Here is a 21,821-nt window from a genome sequence, read left to right as displayed (position 1 = left end):
ACGACCCAGTTGGCACCCTTTGCGGGTAAAAGGCATCTAGCTTACCAGGATAAGGGTAATCTCGTCTGTTGTCAAATGAAGATTTTGCCACAGACCATAACCTATAAAAAACAGCGTGACAGTAACCCTGTTAGTATGGCTTGGTCCAAGGGCTTCCTTACAAACATACTCAGGGACTCTGCTCATCCTGCGTACAAACGTGCCTCGAGCAAGTCATAGTGTAACCTTCCCCACCCCAACTGGCCAGAATTACTTATGCCGTTTTCCCACGCTTGACCTTCACTTTGACATTCAGAGCACTTGGCAAAACCCACCCTTAAGACACTGTAAGACGACGCACGCTTTCTTACTTGGTAGTTGAATGTTTAACAATGCTCTAGAATTTCAAATTGTGTAATTTGACAGTAATATCTGATAATATAGGAAAAAGTATAACCTCTTTATATCTATTATAGGTATAGATACATACTGATGTGGACATATATACTGATATGGACATATATTCTAATACGATCAAGAACTTTACTACACGTATAGATGAATACTGACTTGAGCAGTTACATTCCTTTTAGGAACATAAACACCGAACATTCTCACAACTGGTAAATTGACACTGAATTTGTTTCCTTCATTCAACGCAGAAGGCAGAAGGGTTTGGACACGGTTGAAACATCGTTTACTCAAAGGTATCTTGAGATTGAAGCCAAATTCACACACAAGGCGTTATACTCTTGTATGTCAGAATGCTTTCGCAAGGATCCTGTCCCTGACACGTAGCCACACGGCACTGTTGGGGTCAGGGAGTTCTTCCATCTCAATGATGTCCTCCTCCGCTGTCACGTTCAGGAGCAGCTCTGGCAGTCGGCCGTGGTTCACGTCACCCACCAGCAGTAGGATCACTCTGTTAGGGTTCATATTAGAGATGTAGTACGTTGTTGACTTCATGATAAAGTAGGACCAGGGATCATCCAGAAAATCATCTGACACAACCAATACTGTCTTCCAGCTTTTGTTAATGCTTTCTACAACATTGTCAGCCACGAAGGAACCTGGAAGGAAGTCTCTGTCTGGGAGGATTAGTCTCAGTTCATGTCTCTCCTCCAGTGAGGTGCGTAGTTCTTGCATAACAAACTCAATGTCCTGCTCTGAATGAGCTATATAAGCATCCTTGCTAAAGTCCTGCCTCAACACTCTCTGGACCCCTTTACCCATGAGGACCAGAATACGATTTCCGATCTTTGTCCCGTTCCATGAAACCAGAATTGCAGACACAAGAAGAAGAGCTGTTAAACACATCAGAATGATGGACACTGGCAGCCAGAACCGACCTTGACACGACGTCCAGTGATAGTTAAACTTTTGGTAAACTGTGTCGGTTGTTGCAAGGACACCGTACTCAGTCACACATGAGTAGCTCCCGTTCCTGTCGAAAGTAACTGATGATGTAAAGATCCACTGAATAAACATGAGTGACTGACAGGAGCAGGAGATAGGGTTACCATCCAGCTTCAGTATCAGCTTGTTCCTCTCTCCTAGAGTCTCCAACAACTCCATCGTATCATCGTCAAAGTAGGTTATAGCGTTTAGAGATAGGTCCAGAACCCTAAGGTCAGACATGTCATTATGCGTAAACGGTAAAGACACCAGACTGTTTCTGGAGATAATCAGAAATTTCAATGTCCGTAGATATTGCATGTCCATCCACTGCATGTGATTTCCTACTATCTCTAAATGGTGTAAACTACCCATTGTCTTTAATCCTTCTAGTACCGGGCCGCCTTCCAGAAGTGTGTTCTTATCCAAACCCATGTTGTTCAACGATAGAGACGTCAGATTTGCAAAGGATTGTAAGAAGTCCTTTGTCATGCCATAACCTTCATTACCGGATAGATCTAGGTTTTTCAGAGATGTTAACCCTTCAATAGTTTGCCTTAAACCCCACATACCGTTGTTAGCTAAATTCAGAAGTTCCAAATGAGTTGCACCAACGACCTGTGTTATGAAAAATCGCCCAAATCGGCCCGACATTTCGTTTAATTTACAAATACGTAGATTGGGGGGAAAATAAATGGTCACTTCGTTTGAGGGAACCATTTGATTCCAACTTAAGTTCGAAACATCTTTTCTATGGTATTTTTCAGAATGGGTGTTTGCGATGAGCAATAAGTTCTCCAATGTCTCTGTATCATGTTTGTTATATTTCTGCTGCTGTGATACATCGATGTATTGTAATTGTTTACACATTTTCATTTCAATGAATATCAATTGATTTCCAAGCAGACTGTTTTTAGAAATGTCTAGATACTTCAAACATTTTGAAAATACTTTAAAAAACTATCATCTATGTATATAATCGTGTTTGAGCTGAGATCGATATGCTCGATACAAATATCCGTTAGTTTATTGAGAATTCCGTTAGATATAAGTTGACCTTTTAGGTCTGATAGTGATATTACAGAGCTGTATGATGACGACAGTAAAACGTGAGATACATGTTTACCATTAAGACCATAGAATGCATGTAGTGCTTTACTAGATGGTAGATACTTCACGCTTTCAAAAACTAGCTTAGAAATAGATTTCAAAGGAATGAAAGCTCCCGCCTCCACATGATGAATATGAAAATCTGATGCAATCAAGACTTGGAGAGTTGAATTTTCAAAAGCTGAAAAGGTGTGGTTATGTATAGCATCTATGGCACAATACCTACATTCATCGTTATCTCCAGTGCCAATATTCAATGTTGTCAATATTTTTAAATACCCAAATCCACTTCCAAATATGTCATCTTCAAATGTGTCAATTGTTAGTGTTTCTAAATTTATCAGCCACTTAAATATCCAATGAGGTGTATTTCCTTTCAACTGACAGTTGTTGTAGCCGATACTCAAATCTGTAAGACGTTCCAGAGGACGGAATATGTCTTGGGGATAGGTCCCATTGTCCAGTTGGAGGTGGTTGAAATTTAGGTTTAAACGACGAAGGTTTATCAAAGTTTCAAATGCGTGTGGTTCCAACCGTGAAACTCGACTACCCACAATTTTCAAATTCAACAACTGTGGGATTTGAATAAACGCCTGGCTCCCCAGAACTGTTGTCACTGAGGTCCAGGCTGACGGTGTTGGAGGGCAGATCACCAGGAACCTGGGTCAAGTTGAGACTGCGGCAGTCAACACGGCTACCACCTAATTCAGGGTCAGGGTATAATTGACATGTGTTCCTGCTTGTGGAGTAGGCCACGGTCAGTGTGATGAGAAATCCAATAAAGGTCTTCATTACAGTCAGCCAGTTGGGTCAAAGTGGTTGTGGAACAATTACAATTAGTGTAGGTGGCACATTGGACCGCAGAAGTTCATATCTGTATCTGCAAAACAGGAAACATCATCATTTGCCTCAGTATTTCATGAATGTTTTTTTCCGTGGCAGTAAAGTGATGATTGATATATATAAAGCGATTCACTAGTTGTACAGTAGCACCTATAAAAAGAAATTCGCGCACAATAATGAAACAGCACGAATTGTTCTCTTACTGTTTTTGTGTGGCCGAACATAAGTGATAATATATTAATTAATAATGCTACAACTCATCACTTATTTTATTCTTATTTGATGCATCTATTCTTAATACATCGACCACAAGAAGATCGGACTAGATGCCAGCAGATGTACTGGGAAATGCAACGTGTGTGGATCTGCTGTTTAGGGTCATAAGATATCGTTTGTTATGGTTAGGTCACATCTACATGGTTTAAAGGGAGTTTCGTCCTCATTCCTCACTTTAGTATTATATTCTTGTTTCCGTTCGCTGTAAAATATATGTCAATATGTGCCTTCCAAAATTGCTTATCAACAGAACATTTCAACTGATGAACAAAATATTTTCCGTTCCAAAAGAGACTGATCAGACCACCTTATTGTATTAGTGCAATATTATCTTGAAAGTGTCGTTAAATCACCTGACGTCTGTATGTGGACAACAGTGCATTATTGCACCTGAAGGGCAGCTAAAAGAAGATGTTAAGACAGGTATCCGGTCTGTGGTTCAATGAATCTAATGGTAAGATATAGAATAATCTAGTCACAATTCAACATGACTAACAATATGTCCCTTGTGAGGTAACAGAAGTATATTCATTCGAGGCAGATAATACATAATTATTGTAATAATAATTTTGTCAAGTTTTACGACCGTTGTGGAAACTGAAATGCGGGAATGTCTCTCCCTTCCACATCCAACATATCCCAGGATCCTCTTTGCCGCACTGGATTATAAAAATAATCGTTTTTTGTCTTTGGACTGGAATAGGTTGGATAATCATTATTAAAAATTTAAATGTTTGAATTTGTGTGATATTAGATCAATTCGTATTAGTGTCAAGGGTTTTAATATCAAGATCATCTTGTTTGGAAATAATCATCTACAAGAGGAGCATACGAAACAAAATCTCTCAGTTGATTTTATCACGTATTTGATTTTTAATTGAAAATATCTTAACTTAGCCATATTATATCCAAAACAAATAAACTGCAATGGCGCTTAGTCAGAACTCAAAGAATACTTCTACATTGTTTTATTCTTTTTGAAATACAGACAATCCAAAGATCAGTGCCTTTGCCGATAATGTGACAACTTAATAATAATAATAAGGGCGTCATGGAAAATGAAAAATTCTTTGGAATAGGCCCTCATACAGCCTCTGACCTATCCAACCCAACAAACCTGATCTTGTCCATTTTGATAAATCCAATGAATTCATTTATACCATTTTCTGTCCCTTTCGACACTAAAGTGATTGACAAGATTCAGGGAAAATGTGGCAAACATGCGGACCTCGCTTTCGAAATGTCACGCTTGCATCCTAAGTACCAAGTTGTCCGACTTCCCATTGTTCTCGGTGCCTTAGGTTTGGTACCTCCCAATCTGTTGAGCGACATTGGGAGAGTACCCGGGTTTGCTGCCACGAATACATCCCTTCTGACAATGCAGAATGGTGGACTGCTGGGGAGTCTTCACATTTTCCGAAACGTTCTCGATGGGTTTCACTGGGAGTCCAATTCGCTGTCTGGGCTGCGTGTAGAGGGGGCAAGGGCCCTGAGCTGATGATGAGTCTGGCTGTGCCAGGATCACCCAAACCCTCTTTGCTGCATTTTGTATTTTAATCTGTAAATAATAGTTTCTTTGATTATGTATTACCTCTGAAGCTCTGTCCCACATTGTAATTATTATGTGTTCTTTGCACCTAAACCTTATATTGCTCACTGTAAGGCCGAGCATTTTATGAGTGCTTCAAACCATAATTGTTACGGATGTTCTGAGTTATTTTTATCATATTTGATATGAATGAAAAATGTTTTTGTCTCACAAGCCTATATGGCTCGACACTACGCGTCTCGGCCCAGCATGCCTTATGTGGTATGTAATGTTTGGCATGACAGTATCGTCCATCCAAGTTTGACATACGGTTCAAGCAGAGTGTACAGCCAACTACCATCTTCACAGATTTTGAGACAGCAGCCCAGAATGCAGCCCGTGCCGTTTTCGAGTGCCAGATGAAAGGTTGCAGGAACGTATGGTTGTATTCCTTGGGCCAGGTAGATCTAGAGATCCCCTGTGTTAAACGTCTAGCAGACTACATGACTGGCCAGTGGGTTGAAGGTGGTGAGCATCTGATGTGGAACCACTTCCATACAGAGGGTCAAAGAACCACAAACCACTCGAAGGGTGGCACTCAAAATTAGCCACTTATTGAGCAAGCCATGCGAACAATTTTACCTTTATAGACATTATGAAGAAAGAACAATCAACCACAGAAATAACCATTACCCAGCTCCAGGCAGGTTGTGTCAAGCGACACAGAAAGAGGGAGTACAGAGCCCTTGATAATCACCTAGCTGTGTATAAAGCCACCCTCCTCATTAACACTTATTCTCCTGAACAGTATGGTGATGAAGTTGCTGATTTGCTGACCCTAATACTTTATTTTTAACATACATTTATGTTATAATGAATATACCATGCAATAAAACATACTGATACAGTTTACTGAATGATATGTATTAATGTAACATGTTTATCGTGTACTATAATGTTGGATATATACGGTTCCACATTGATGCAATTTACCATTTCTCAGTCATATTGTGAAAACATACTAGGAAGCTGACCATTTATATATACAAAAATACAAAAAGTATTTCAACATGACGAGTGACAAGGTGCGTATATTTGGGAAGAAAGGGGTAGCGGGTGGTTCGCGACAAGTTTTGTTTTGCTTGTTGTTTAACGCCGCACTCAACAATATTGTAGCTATGTGATGGCGTTCTATAAATAATCGAGTCTGGACCAGACAATCCAGTGACATCATGAACATCGATCTAAACAATTGGGATACGATGACATGCATTAACCAAGTCAACGAGCCTGAACACCCGATCCTGTTAGTCGCTTCTTACGACAAGCAAAGTCGCCTCGTCATGACCTGCACGTGCACTACAAGCATACACCCTGTCTACCTGTAACAAACCAAATATGTTTGCCCAACTTTTGTGCATCGCCCACCTGTCATCAACAGGTTTCGTGAGTCCAATTTATTCTGGATTACCAGTACAAATGTATTTGTACACTCTTTAGCAACTTACGAAAGAACGAATAGTTTTACATTAGAAATATCTCTATTCGGTCTGATGAAACCCATTTGGTAGTGAATCATAGGCACATGCTTATAACATTCTCCTTTGCATTTCGCAAAGTAATAAAACTGAGAACAGCTCATCAGCAGTCACTATCCCATGGTCAGCAGACATGCCAATGTCCACTCCTCAACTCTAGTCTTACCATACACAAACAGCTGAACACTAACTTCATGGTGCTCATTAGCCTTGCTCCAAGTCTGCACTGAATGATACATACACGGATGTATATTCAATATATCCTTATAACAGACAAGTCTAAATAAGCTGACAGTACGCCGTACTTTTACAGGGACAAGGTCTGCGTATTATTTCCAGAATCTAGGAATTAGTATTTACACTGATACTCATAGCCTTAGAGACTTCTGCTAATCTAGATGCTGATCTGCTCCACGAAATATAATCATCCCTCTTTTAAAACCCCTGATCACACTACATTGCACACATTACCAACAACACAGAACAACATTCAAATCCACACTGAACTACAACAACCTACACGGTCGCATTAAAAAAAATAAACTAAAAACCAAAATACCACAACAAACAAGCTACCAATAAAACATGAATAATAAATCTATAAAAACACAGAACCTCACAAACTCCTTTAGTTCCCCCACGTTATTGGCATATATCAAAATTCAAAAGTTCCGCCAAAATTAATTAAGCGACCACAAAGCCCCTCCAGGTTGCCTTACCTTTTGGTGGGCCCGTGCGCGAAATACGACTAGTCGTGGCGACGGCCAAAGCCACCGCCTCGCCGTCCGACTTCATGACTTGCTGTACGTGACAAAAATTGCAGCAAAGAATTCAAACAGGAAAAAATGCTTGTGTGTACAAGCATCTGGTAAACAATATACCATTTACTGTGACAGAGTATGATGATGCAAATCAACATAGAAATGGCACTGCGCCTGATCTTGACACAACCAGTTACGAAAGACCTTACCTGATCAAACAAAGAGCTTATGCACTGAGTTGTACAACACGATATGGTGTTAAGGATAAGTCCAAAAACACATGAAAACATGCCGCAGTTATCCCGCTTCTAAAGCAAGGGAAAGGCGAAGCCTTACCAAACTCTTATCGACCGATCTCACTCACCTCAAACATGTACACAGTTATGGAAGCCATGGTTACAAAAAGGCTCATGCATTACCTTGAAACTGGCAACCACATCAAACCCGATCTAAGTGGCTTCAGGAAGGGACACTCATGTCTAGATCATATACTAAGACTGGGGATAAAGCTTAGTTAAACAGACAATACCTAACCACAGTATTTCTGGGCTACAGCAAAGCCTTCGACATGGTATGGCATGACGCACGCCTCGGGGGAGGGAACAGGGCAAACTTCATAGACAGCTTCCTGCAAGACAGGTCGCTATCAGTTAAAATAGGGAACAATCAATCTGATCCCATGTCACTGGACAACGGCACGCCACAAGGCAGCATTATAAGCCCAACTCTGTTTAACATCATCATCGATGATCTGTTTTATCATACTAACTCTCCTACCCAAACGTCTAAATTCGCTGATGACAGAGCAATATGGGTAAAGTACAGAGTTAATTCACAAATCTGAAAATACCTCCAATCAGCCCTGGACAGAGAAAATCAATGGTGCAATAAATGGGGGTCCACCTTTTCAAGTGAAAAACGGTTGGAGTTCTATTCAAACGCAGGGGCAAAGATGCTATGATACCACATCTCTCCATAAAAGGCAAACTAATCAAAATTCGAAAAATCCGCAACATTTCTGGCTATCATCCGAGAACAACACGTCACTTGGAGCAAACCTGTAGAATATATGGAAAACAGATATAAAAAACACTGAGCCTATTACGGGCAATTCCAAGCACATCTTGGGGAACCTCGAGGGACACTCAGCTAGACCTCTACAAATCACTTATAAGATCAAAAATAGACTATGGTTGTGAGGCCTTTCACTCAGCATCAAATACTGTCTTGAGCCGCCTCGACAGGATCCGATACAAAACCCTAATGCTGGTCACAGGTGCAGCAACAGAAGGGCAAGGGCAACAGGTGGAGCTGTGTTCGATCCCCTCTCACATAGATATTCATGGAAATGAAGCTAGCTCTAGACAAAGCGGAGATACAGCCTATTCCCTTTAGTAAACTAGAGATAAAGGCAAAATCATAGCCCAAAGATGGCAAGCCCAGTGGGACGCAAGTTAGATCGGCAGATGGCTATACAAAATTCAACCCAAGATCCTCCAAAAGCCAAACTCATACTCAAATGAAAGGAAAGGTGAAATTGCCATCTCACGCCTCAGACTCGGTCACAAAAAGCACTATGACAAGGTTTGTCCATCATGCGTTCAACCTGAATCCATTAATCACTTGTTACTGGAATGTCAAGACCACCCCCACCTTTCACCCTTCTCATCCAAACCCACACTTCAAACAACACCCTAATCTCGCCACCCCCGCAAAAATAGTCGAAGAAAGTCAATGAGACAGTAAGATCTCAAGATGTTCAACTCGATGACATCTACCAATACAGTGGGGGTGAACAATGTACGGGTCTTTGGAATCGCTGAAACCACAGGCAAGAACACCGACGAATGTTTCATGATATAAGCCACTGCAGTTGATACTGGCTTGCATGGTGACATAGATCGAAGTCACAGAACAGAGATCCGGCTGAGTACTCGAAGGAGAAACTACATCCTATTCTTATCAAGTTCCTATCCTACCGGCAGAAACGTGAAATAATGTGTCAAAAATGAAGTTACGTTCACGACGATCTTACCAAAGAACGAACCAAAATCGCTGCTGCGGTTCAGAATCTTGTACATTCCAAGTCTTGCTGGAACATGGGTAAGAAACTGTGTTATATTTGTCACGAAGCTGGATGACACCGTTTCACTCATCACAAAGGCTCTCAGTTTGATCGAATAATAAACTCTCTAAAACTGAAGATGAAGTTCCGATTGTCTCAGCAGCAGCGCCAAACTGCTGAATTCATCAATTATGATGATTAATAAAGCGCTATGAGAACGCGTTTGGTTTCATCGATATCGTCTGTATTTTACAATCACCACCATGTGCCTCTGTTTACAAACACTGACCTAGCAGGTACCATCTGTTGATAGGCCGACATTTTCTATTTGCATACTCATTATCCAATGAGATCAGAGAAGCTTGACTCATCGATGTCTGGGGACAGTTCGTGTGCAGCAGGCACATTCGACCACCGGTAAACTTTCCACAGCTCAATAAAGACACACAGTAAAATCTGTGTATTTTTGTCAACTTGCTTGAACTTGTTTTCTTTTTTCTTTTCTATTTGTTGCCACTGACCTTTTTATAAAATTGTCTTTTATTGTATCATTGATGAAATTGTGGGATATCACGTGATAAACACGACTGTTGTGTGCATTCTTCCAAATCCCTTTAAACACGTCGTCATTTATAGATCAATTTATATATGATTGAGTGTTGCTGAATGTGACAAATTATACCCTGAACTTAACTTAATTTGAGTTTGTTTTTGTGTGAGCTTATCCCAGTTGTTTACTTGTTATTTTTCGTTTCATTCATTTTTATTTTATTTTTATTTTTTCTACTTTGGGAAATTATCTTTGATCAGACAGTTATAGAGTGCAGTCATGACAAGTAATTGATGAGAAGATTGTATTATTATTGACAGGACACACAGCACACATTGCTTACACATTTGGACACCTTCTTCATACTATCCAGAGTCACTATTCTACACCATTGGTCCCCATCATACTCTCGTCCTTCTCATGCTTCATAAGCTCATTATTTTTATTCTTCTTGTTTGTTCTTGTTAAATCTCAACACACTGTGGTATGACAAAACCTAACTACAACAAATAACCATATTATTTACACTTCATTCACTACTTTGTGCATGATGTTATATTTAACAACGCATACCAAATTCTCCACCTCTTGTGTCAAACATTGCGTGTTCAATGGGAATTGATATTAGTCCATTTTGTAGGACAATTGTGTTATTTCATTGTAAATTATGTCATGACCTAAGCGGTAAAATTGATGTCAATGTTTATTATCTCTCGATATTATTCTACATGTTTGGAGTAAGAGGTATACAGATATCACTAACATGCTTGTTTTGCTGTGGTGATATATATCCGCATCCTTGTCCTCGAGAGAAAATTGATTTAGTTTACGCAGAACTTTACGAATACGATATCATATGTATTTCTGAAACATGACTACACTCTGGAATTTTTGTCAACGTGATTCTTATGCCTGACTGTCACCCACCATTGCGCCAGGATAGACACACTAAGGGTAGCGGGGTCATATTATATGTTAAAAACACATTATTTTAGAAACACAGGGCTGATTCAGAATTACCGGGCCTAGAAGCAGTTTGGGCACAAATCCACCCATAATAAGACATATCTTGTTGGCACATTCTATAGAGCAGACACCACTGCCTACTACCGGGATTTCATTGACCAATCATTCGCACTGGCTTCGGATACTAATATCAACATGATTGCGCTTGGTGATTTTAATGTGAATCTATCAAGAGACGTTGATCCTAATATTAAACAATTAGTCAGTTTATTGTCTAGAACAGGTAAGTACCGAACAATCTGTGTTACGTCTACTTCATCAACACTCATAGATCTTGTATTTGTTTCATGTCAGGACCTGATATGCTCGTATGGCGTATCTCCCCCTTTCTGTAGTGACCACTGCTCTGTAATATTATTCTGAAATCTACAAATCAATTTAAGAAGGCCTACTCACGGACTGTGTTTAATTATGAGAAAATAGATATTTATTTATTCCCATACAACGCCGGTAATGTAAATTGGGATGGTATTATAAATAATGATAATGTTGATACAGATATATCTACTACAGATATAGTAGAAACCATAACAAAGCTATGTAAGGTTAACATTCCAAATAAGACAGTATTGATACGACCAAATGATGCTCCATGGATGAACGGACCCATTAGAAAACTTATGCTAAGAGTAATAGGATTCACAGAAATGCAGAAATCTCGTTATAACTGAAATAAGGAAGTGTAAATTGACACATACAGAACATCTGGATAACACATCATGTGGTAGTATATTATGGTGGCGCTTAGTAATGACTTACATGAAACAAACTAATAGGACAGGGTCATGCTTCCCACAGCTAGAGCAGAATGATATTGTGTAGGAAGATGATGTTGATGAAGCTAATATAATAAATAACTATTTTTTGGCATGGCAACTATTGATAATCCTGATGATGAAATAGTGGTTAACGACGACTTAATTAAGGTTGACCATTGTCTTCAAACTATTCGACCAGAAGAATCCGAAGTACGAGATATATTGTTTTCCCTGGAGATTTCGAAAGTAACTGGACCTGATGATATAAGTAATCGTATTTTAAATTTCTTAGCTACGCAATTATCCAAACCATTATGTAAACCATTTAACGTTTCACTTCTGCATTCGAAATTTCATGGTATATGGAAATGTTCTTCTATAGTTCCAATACATAAGAAAAGCGATGTTCATGACTGCTCAGATTATAGACCAGTTGCTCTTACAAGTTGTTTATCCAAGGCATAAGGAAAAATGTGTTTACAAACATGTTTCCAATTTCTTTCTTGACAATGGCTTAATATCATCATTTCCATCAGGATTTAAGGAAGGGATTCTACCGTGTACCAGTTAACTCACTAATATGATTTTATTGCAAAAACATTGGATAATGGTAAGGAGATTAGAAAGTTATCTAACCAACAGAAACATACTCTGTAGTTAACGGATATAAATCCAATTCTAAATCTTGATGCAAGCGTTCCTCAAGGTTCAGTGATGGGGCCACTTTTGTTCTTAATTTTTATTAATGATACCGCTGAAGACCTACACTGTAATATCAAATTATTTGCTGATGATACTTCTTTAAACGTTGTTATTGATGACCCAGTGTCATCAAGTGTATGTTTAGATAGGGATATAGAAATGATATCACAATACAATGGGCTAAAGTTTGGAAAGTAAAGTTTAATCCTAACATAACAGAATCCATCTTATTTACTATGAACAAGATTCAATCTGTCGATTCTCATAAACACCTTGGACTAACTTTGCAAAGTGACGGTCAGTGGCAACTGTATGTTAATGAAATTATTATCGAAGTAAGCCCAATGGTTCATTGCTTAAGATGCTTCAAATATCGTTTGAATAGAAACAGCTTACAGACTTTGTATAACTCTTTACATTACCAATATTCCATTACTGTGATTACATCTGGAACAATTGTACTAAGGGCCAAGAACTGCTCTTACAAAAACTACAATTAGATGCCCTCAGAACCATATGGGGATCTGTTAGAGGAGTGAGTCATAGTAAAATATATAATGAAACGGGTTATAACTCTTTAAGTGATCACTGGCAAAACCACAAAATGGGCGTATTTAACAACATGTTCGATAATAAAACGCCCGAATACTTATCAAGTTTAATTCCTTTCAACATTTCTGCCTCTTCCACGAACGTTTTAAGATCATCCAATCGCACGGACACACACAGAAAATCATGTTCGCCATCATCAGTACATGATTGGAATATGTTGGATGACACATTAAGATGTACAGAATCTTTACTTCAAGTTAAAAAGAATTACGACAAATATATACTGAACCGCAAAAGAAACGTCACCATGGATAGATATATGAGAAACCTTCTTTGTTCAAACACTGTAAACATACTTTGAGACATATTGAAAAGATTAAACTTGGCAAAACTGATCATCAAGATTAAAAAATAAAGTGTCAAATGTTCTCAAAGTGAAACACAACACTAGTCCCTGAGAAAATGGCATCACAAGTCAGTATCTCGTGTGTCCGCCAAGTGCAAGAATAGCCTTGTTTGTAGAACTGCTGACTAAACTAATGCCATGTAATATTGTTTTCAAATCATACCGATGTGTGCAGAAATATACTGAACCGCAAAAGAAACGTCACCCCAAGTAACAATGCATGAAAAGTTGTCATTTAAATATCTAGGTACTTTTTGTCAAAGTTTCGAAAATTTAACATTAGCTTGTCCGGAAAATGAAAGTTGATTATAAAAAAGCAAAGCAGATGACAACAAAACCGATCGCCGAAACGCATTACGGCAACGGCCATGGTAACCCGATGCACGTGAGTTCCGTGCAAATTGAAATGCACATTACTATTGTCAGAGACTTGACTTGGAGTTAGATCATCGAGACATGCAGGTCGTTTTTCATTTTGTAAAATGTAATCAATTTGAAGCGATGTCTTAGTTCTTTAAACGATTGAAAATTGGTTTCGTCATAAATTTTAACGTGACTGGTACTACGAACCGCCCCACAAATAGTTCTCAATGCGTCCAAATTTAAATTCTCGAGTAACAATGATTGTTCGTTTGTACAATTGTCCCAAATATAACAACAGTAGTCGAAGTGAGGTAGGATAACAGATGTGTACATAATTTCAAGCGTATTTCTTGTTAGTCAGTTGATCATTGGACTAACGTTTCTAATGATATCGTTGATATGTATTTTACTTGAACAATCAGAGTAAAGTGTAATTTCTAAATGTTTATGACTTTGTACTTCATTAATAAGAGTACCCTCCATGTATAATTTTGGTCTAATACCAGAATCGACTTTGCAACTGAGTGTTGTCTAATGCCATAACAATAAAATATACAGGTAAGTGAGTTGATATGATGTGGAGTCACCTGGCATGAATCCCGACTGCACATTAGTGAACAATTCGGTGCATCAAACGTCCCCAAAACCATCTCTCGGCGCCCAAAATAAAGTAGAGGTCAAACCATATATCAAACCAGTTAAACAATGTACTATATGCCTTAAAATACCACCACACAACATTCCAATGCAACCCTAAAATAACTAAATGAAACAAAATGGGCGCAACCAAATTATTCAGGCCCATGCACCCGGTGGTGCATACACTGTAAAACCATAACCCACACATGACTATCAAATCACCGCCCCCACAGACACACCCTCACACAGCAGGCCAACAAACACAAACATTGACACAGCAAAACTACAAACAAGAAAACCTGCACCACCCATAGCCAAACTACTACTCCCCACACCACAGACAAACACCATACCAAAACCTACACCACAACACCAACAACTTCTGAAAAACATAAACTCTGTTTGGGACCCACCTACCGAAAATGCACCCGTCCTCACAGCACCAGCCCACCAACATCCAGGAGATCTCAACAAAATACAACAAAATACAACATCATCAAAACCCGCAGGCAAAACAAACCGTAGGGCTAGCAACATACCCAAAACACCACAGTCCCTAGGGCAACAACTACCAGACACAAACAAACACAACAACCAACAATCGCAGCCGCCAAGCCCACCTCTACCACCAACAAACAAACACAACAGCAGCCCACAACACACGAACAATCATCATGGACACCTCAACCCAAGACATAAGCAGAGAGGAATCATACACAAAAGAACATGACATTTTAGACAAATCGAGCGTATCATTTAAAACCAAAAAAAATCATAAAAGTAAAACACCAAACCTGACACGATCCAATTCCTTAAATAATCTTACAATGTTAATGCATACGTGCTTTATCGAAACACTCCCACCGCCAGCATTAAATCCTTTCAATCGATGGCTTCTAAACTCAATCTCACTACTCTCTTTCGAAATGTTCAATAGAAACTTAAAGAAAATCTCAAAATAAAACCACAACAACCTAAACCTAAATAAAGCCTAATCCCCAACCATTGGGCCCTCTAAATACTGGAAGGACGAGACACATTACAGTGGAATGCCAACGGACTGGCCCCCTACGTCTACGAACTAAACTCCAAATTTAGGAAAACCCCAGGTCCTCATGTCAGATGCGTTCAGGAGACCCCTAAAATACAAATGAACCCTTCCTAATTATAACTCGGTAAGACTTGACAGAGTCAAATCTCGCCCAGGTAGAGCAGGCGGTAGCCTGATCATATATGTCAGGGAGGACATAAACTATAAGGAAATACCAGTAAGAACACCAAATCTAGAAGCTAATTGTATACAAATAACTCATCACAATAAAAAAACAAAAACGTTGTAAACATATACCTCTGGATATTGAAACAAAGTAACACAAAGACATAAAAATCCTGAATCAAATAGGCCAAAAATCCACCGTCTTATTTGCTGACTTCAACGCCCACCACCCCTCGTGTGGTGTAAAAGATAAAACAGACCAAATCGGGAAACTCATGGTCATCTGGATGGAACAAAAAAACCTAATACTACTAAATAACAACCAACCAACTAGATATGATCAAAATATGTTGGCTATAGACCTGACAATCTGTACCCCTGATCTCGCCAAAAGCACTTTGTGGGAAGTGCGTGAGTAGCCGCTTGACAGCGATCACTTTCCAATACACATTACGATAGGAAACATAAATATCCAAACCCCAAATGAACCCCAAGAACCAAACTTCCTAACAACAAGGAAGACTGGGAAAAATATAAAGAAATATGTAAACAGGTTAACCAAACGGACCTCGAAAATTAAGACCCCGACAAATACTGCCAAAAACAGAATGCATAGAAAAAAAGACTATCCCCTTCAGAACATAAAACAATAGGCAAAATCAGGGTACCTTGGTGGATCGAGGAAATAAAAAAGACTAGAAAAAACGCAAAAGCGCATTTAACAAAGCTAAACGAGACCACGCATATCTAAAGATAGCACATCAACAAAATCACCAAGTACAAAATCTCGTGAAAACAGCAAAAGCCAAAAACTGGAAAAAAATTCTGCGAAGAAATAAACCATGAAACAGACAGAAGAACAGAATGACGCAAAATACACGTAATACGAGGCATTAAAAGAACAAACAAAAAAACCACAACAAACATAAATAACTCAACAAACCCTAAACAAAAAGCAACTAACCTAGCAAACAATTTCTCAGCCATTAGTAGCAATAGTAACTTCACTGAGAAATTCCAAAAACAATTAATAAATGAAATTAAATTCTCCAAATTACCCAAAGACCATAACCTAGAAATAAACCAGCCATATGCAATAGAGGAACAACTCCATGTATTAAACAATCGAAAAAATGAACAGCCCCAGACTAGACGTAACCTCATACCGAATAGTTAAACAGCTACCCAAAATTCTACGGGAATCACTTCTAAGACTATACAATCTCATCTACCAAGACAGTCAGGTTCCTACTTCATGGAAAGAGGCTTTGGTCATCCAAATACCAAAGCCGAACAAACCGGCAGACGAGGCAAATTCATACAGACCAATCTCCCCAATCTCAAAGTTATGTAACATAATGCATAAGTTGTCAAAAATAGGTTCCAACACTACCTAGACCAAAACAATATAATAAAACAGGACCAAAGCGGATTCGCCCCAGGCCGCTCAACTTTAGACAACATCGCCAGCTTAGAGCCAGACATTAACCCAGGGCAGCTGGACCGACAGTAGGCATTGTCCTAGGTTTCTCTAAAGCTTTGGATATGGTATGGCATAACGGGCTCATACAAAAACTCCAAAAAGCAAGGCCACATAATAAACTATATACAAGACTTCCTAACAAATCGAAAAATAACCGTGGGAATCGAGCAAACGTTATCGGTTCAGTGTCCCCTAGAGAATGGCCCACACCAAGGCAGCATTCTAAGCCCAACACTTTTCAACATTTTGATTAATGACCTATTTGAGGGAAAATCAAATAACTTCTAAATACGCGGATGGCGGAGCCCTCTGGATCCGCACCAGAAGCATAAATATAGCTAAAATTATTGCAGAAGGCATTAAACAATTAAACAAACTTCAAATATGGGCAAATAAATGGGCTTCTCACTGAATACCGAAAAAACTACAGGGACAGTATTCAAACACAAAAATATGCGTGCAAACACCTCCACACTACAACTAAACAATAATCCCATACAATTCCCCAAACAGACCAAATATCTGGACTAATCTTTGATGAAAATCTAACCTGTGGTGCTTACATTAAAAATCTAAAAAATAGATGCAGTAAAGACCTAAACAAACTACGCTGCCTGACAAGGTTTCAACTGGGGTGCCTCCAAGGAGACCCTACTATCATTATACAAATCACTAATTAGATCCAAAATAGACTATAGATGCCAAATATACAACACCCTAAACTCATCATTAAGCGATAGACTAATCTCAATCTAATATCAAGCACTAAAGATAATAATCACATGCACACAACAAGGCATACCGCGCACATCACTGCAAACGCTGCTTCGCAAAAACCTTCATTTCCCAACGCATACTAAACTACGTAAACACACACAACCTAAATGATTTAAAACTAAACACAACACCAAATTCCAAAAGGTTATAGTATCAGCCCTGCACAGCGCCCAAATAAAAAAACACACCAAAAAACCCTAATCCTAGTCATTAAGTGGACTCTAGGCTTCGAACCCCGCCTTTCAGTCCATTAACAATACACATGGCAGCTGGCGTCTTAAACCTCACACCTGAGTGTTGTCTTCCGTCGTCCACCCTGAAGTACCATCCGAGGGCACATCCTACGCTCTTGGACCTTGGACACAAACTTGGAGTATGAGTTCGGATACACGAGGGTTGACTAGATATAGTGAGGTGGTTGTAGATATAGTGGGGTGGTTGTAGATATAAGTGAGGTGGTTGTAGGTATAAGTGAGATGGTTGTAATTATAGTGAGGTGGTTGTAGATATAAGTGAGGTGGTTGTAGATATAGTGAGGTGGTTGAAGATATAAGTGAGGTGGTTGTAGATATAGTGAGGTGGTTGTAGATATAGTGAGGTGGTTGTAGATATAGTGAGGTGGTTGTAGATACAACAGCATGACTCACATAACCATGGCGGGTTTAAGGTTAGTAGAGTATGCGAGGCACACGAGGCACACAACAGGTTCTGTTTAAACATTACTTGTACAACAAGAGCATGGACATTGAAAATGGGAAATATTTTGAATGTATATTAACATGAATTTCAGTTTCAATTACATGTAAGTTACATAATGGACAATTCCAAAGTCTCTTATCGATGCCCGCTCTCCTCCTAATATTATCCCTACTTTCCAGTTCACCAATTCTAAATATACCAAACATACACCTATTTTCTTTAGATAATGGTTCTGATGTAAGCAAAGTCTTTTACACTGACTTTAATTCTAATTTTGAATAATTGTGTATGGCAATCTTCAACCTTACAGATTCAGTCAGTCTCACCAACACCTTGAGATTCGCAAACGAAACCATAACCGAAAGAAAATAATATTTTCTTGATATTTGAAGCCCTTATTGTTCTCTGGACTGCATCTTGTTCAACTGAGATATCAAAACAAATTTACAAAACTTGAAAACGTTCGAGCAACAACCATTTATTAACACCCCAAATATCTGAACCATATAAAATGATAGGTTTAATTTATACTATCAACGTCTGCCTTTTACCAGACCAGAAGAATGCAATGAGTGTCTACCGAATCTCAACAAAAACAATGCAACATAGTTACAGTCCTTGTTCAAGAATGAAATACACTTCCATATGACACTTTCTGAAGTGATTTACATAATAATAGTCATTATACATGATAATTAAGAGAAATGTTTACAAAAATGCAAAATGTTTGCAGTCAGAACTGATCACATTCAAACAACTCGGGACAATGCATCCGCAATAACGTTGTCTTTGCCTTTGACATGCTTGATGTCTAAATCAGGTTCTTGCGAAGACAGGCTCCATCGCATCAGGCATTGGTTTTTGTTCTTCATTTCATGGAGAAAAGTCAGTTGATTGTGATCAGTGTACACTTGAATAGGAAACAAAGTAATATCCAAGTACACTTCAAATTGTTGCAAAGCTAACAACAGGGCAAGAGTTTCTTTTTCAATGGTGGAATAATTTCTCTGATGTTTGTCAAATTTGTGTGAATAATAACAAACAGGATGATCTAAGCCTGATGCATCTTCCTGCAACACGATAGCTCAAGCGTCACTAGCATCTACAGCTAATTTGAATGAAGTTTGGTGCTTGGAGTACAGGAGAATTCATGAGAATGGCTTTAATTTTCTCAGGAGCAGCCTGACAATTACTGTCCCAAACAAATTTCACCCTTTTGCCCCGTAAACTAGTGAGAGGGACTACCACATGTGAGAAATTTTCACAACATTTACGGTAGTAACCAGCCACACCCATAAATCTCCATAGTTACTTTTTGTTTGTGGATCAGCATTTTGAAATAGCTTCCACCTTCAGCTTGAAATGCTGTACCTGGCCTTGGCCTATGACATTTCCTAAAAATTGTATATGTATACATCATGTTCAGGTGTTCGTCCAGCTCCATGGAATCATTGATAACAACGTCAACATAGGCTTCACAAGATTGGCTGTAATGTCATTGATGAGATGCTGGAATTTGCCTGGAGCGTTCTTGTGCCCAATTGGCATATTTTAATATTGGTAAAGTCCATCTGGAGTCACAAAAGCTGATGACCATTTGGCACACTCAGTAAGTGGAATCTGTGAATATCCTTTCAGTAGGTCAAACTTGCTTACGTATTTGGCTTCACCGATTCTGTCGATGCAGTCATCGATTCTTGGTGTTGAATAAGGGTCAGCCTCAGAAACTGCATACACACGTTTCATGTCAGTACAGCATCTGTAGCTACCACCAGGCTTCGGCACAAGAATGGATGAACTTCAGCCACTATGACTTGGTTCAATAATGTCATTGTCCGGCATAAATTGAATCTCCTTCTTCAGAACTTCAAGCTTGATTGGACACAGACAAAGCGTCATCTACATGACACACCATATCTTTACAGCCAAGTCCATCTGTGAACATGTGAGCAAACTCTTGAATTAACTCTGACACTTGAGCCTTTTGCTCAGATGACAAAAGACTTAACTTAGCATCCAAGTTAGCTAATACTTCCAAATTGTTTAGCTTAGGGCTAGCATAGTCAGCAATGCCATCAAACTTGACAAAGTCACAATTCTCATCAGTATCACAATCTGATACAATATCCACAATTGAAACAGTGGCAACAAACCGAGTGGGTACATTGTAATTTCTTTCATGATACTTTCTAATCATACTGACATGACAAAGCTGTGTCTTTTCTGTCAATAACATGCGGACCGTGGTACCTAGCACTGCACAGAATGGTTGACCAGGGATTGGCAAAAACACTAAGACTTTATCACCAGGACTGAAATTTCTCTTGAGATCATTCAAGTGCTTTAAAGGTCCACGAACTGCATGGCCAAAGACAAGGTCAAAGGGACTAAAACCTGGAGACTCCTGAACTGTCTCCCTCACAACAAACAACAACAAATGAAGGCCTTTATCCCAATTCTCAGTCTCAAAACAGTAAGTCCTTAACATATTCTTAAGAGTCTGATGAAATCTCTCTCAAGTTCCTTGAGATTCAGGATGATATGAACTCGACATAATCTGAGTTGTGCCTAACTGGTGCATAGCCTGTTGGAAAACACCTGACATGAAATTAAAGCCCTGATCTCACTGTATAATCTTAGGCAAACCAACCATGGTGAAGAACTTTACCAATGCCTTGATACTAACCTGAGCTGTACTTTTCCATAAAGGAATAGCCTCTGGAAACCTTCTGCAAGCACACATGATAGTAAGCAAGTACATATTTCCTGACTTTGTTTTAGGCAAAGGGCCAACACAATCAATGATGGCCCTGCTGAAAGGTTCTTCAAAAGTTGAAATGGGTTTCAAAAGTGTGGCTGGGATTTTCTGATTAGGTTTGTGAACCAATTGAAACACGTGGCATGTTCTGCAAAATGCAGCCACATCATGCCACAAATTAGGCCAAAGGGCATGGGAAAAGATTTTGTCACATGTTTTGTTCACACCCATATGACCTGCCAAAGGAGTTTCATGTGCCAAACTCAAAACTTGCTTTCGATATGAATATGTAAGAACAGTTTGAACATTCATAATCAGCAGGTACATCTGGCAGCATCCATTTCCTTATCAAAACACTATCCTTGAAATAATGGTCAAATGGGAACCTTGTCAGCTT

General features: G+C 39.1%; 1 pseudogene; it reads right to left on the bottom strand.

Moving 5' to 3' along the window:
• Window positions 1–738: 738 nt before the first annotated feature.
• LOC139475375 (toll-like receptor 4) lies at window positions 739–3,276 on the bottom strand (annotated as a pseudogene).
• Between the last annotated feature and the right edge of the window lie 18,545 nt (window positions 3,277–21,821).

The sequence above is a fragment of the Haliotis cracherodii genome, unplaced genomic scaffold (assembly GCF_022045235.1).
Source record: "Haliotis cracherodii isolate W230 unplaced genomic scaffold, xgHalCrac1.p SCAF_3, whole genome shotgun sequence".
Taxonomy (NCBI): domain Eukaryota; kingdom Metazoa; phylum Mollusca; class Gastropoda; order Lepetellida; family Haliotidae; genus Haliotis; species Haliotis cracherodii.
The sequence above is the reverse complement of the archived record's forward strand: the minus strand, read 5'-3'. Positions and strand labels throughout refer to the sequence as shown.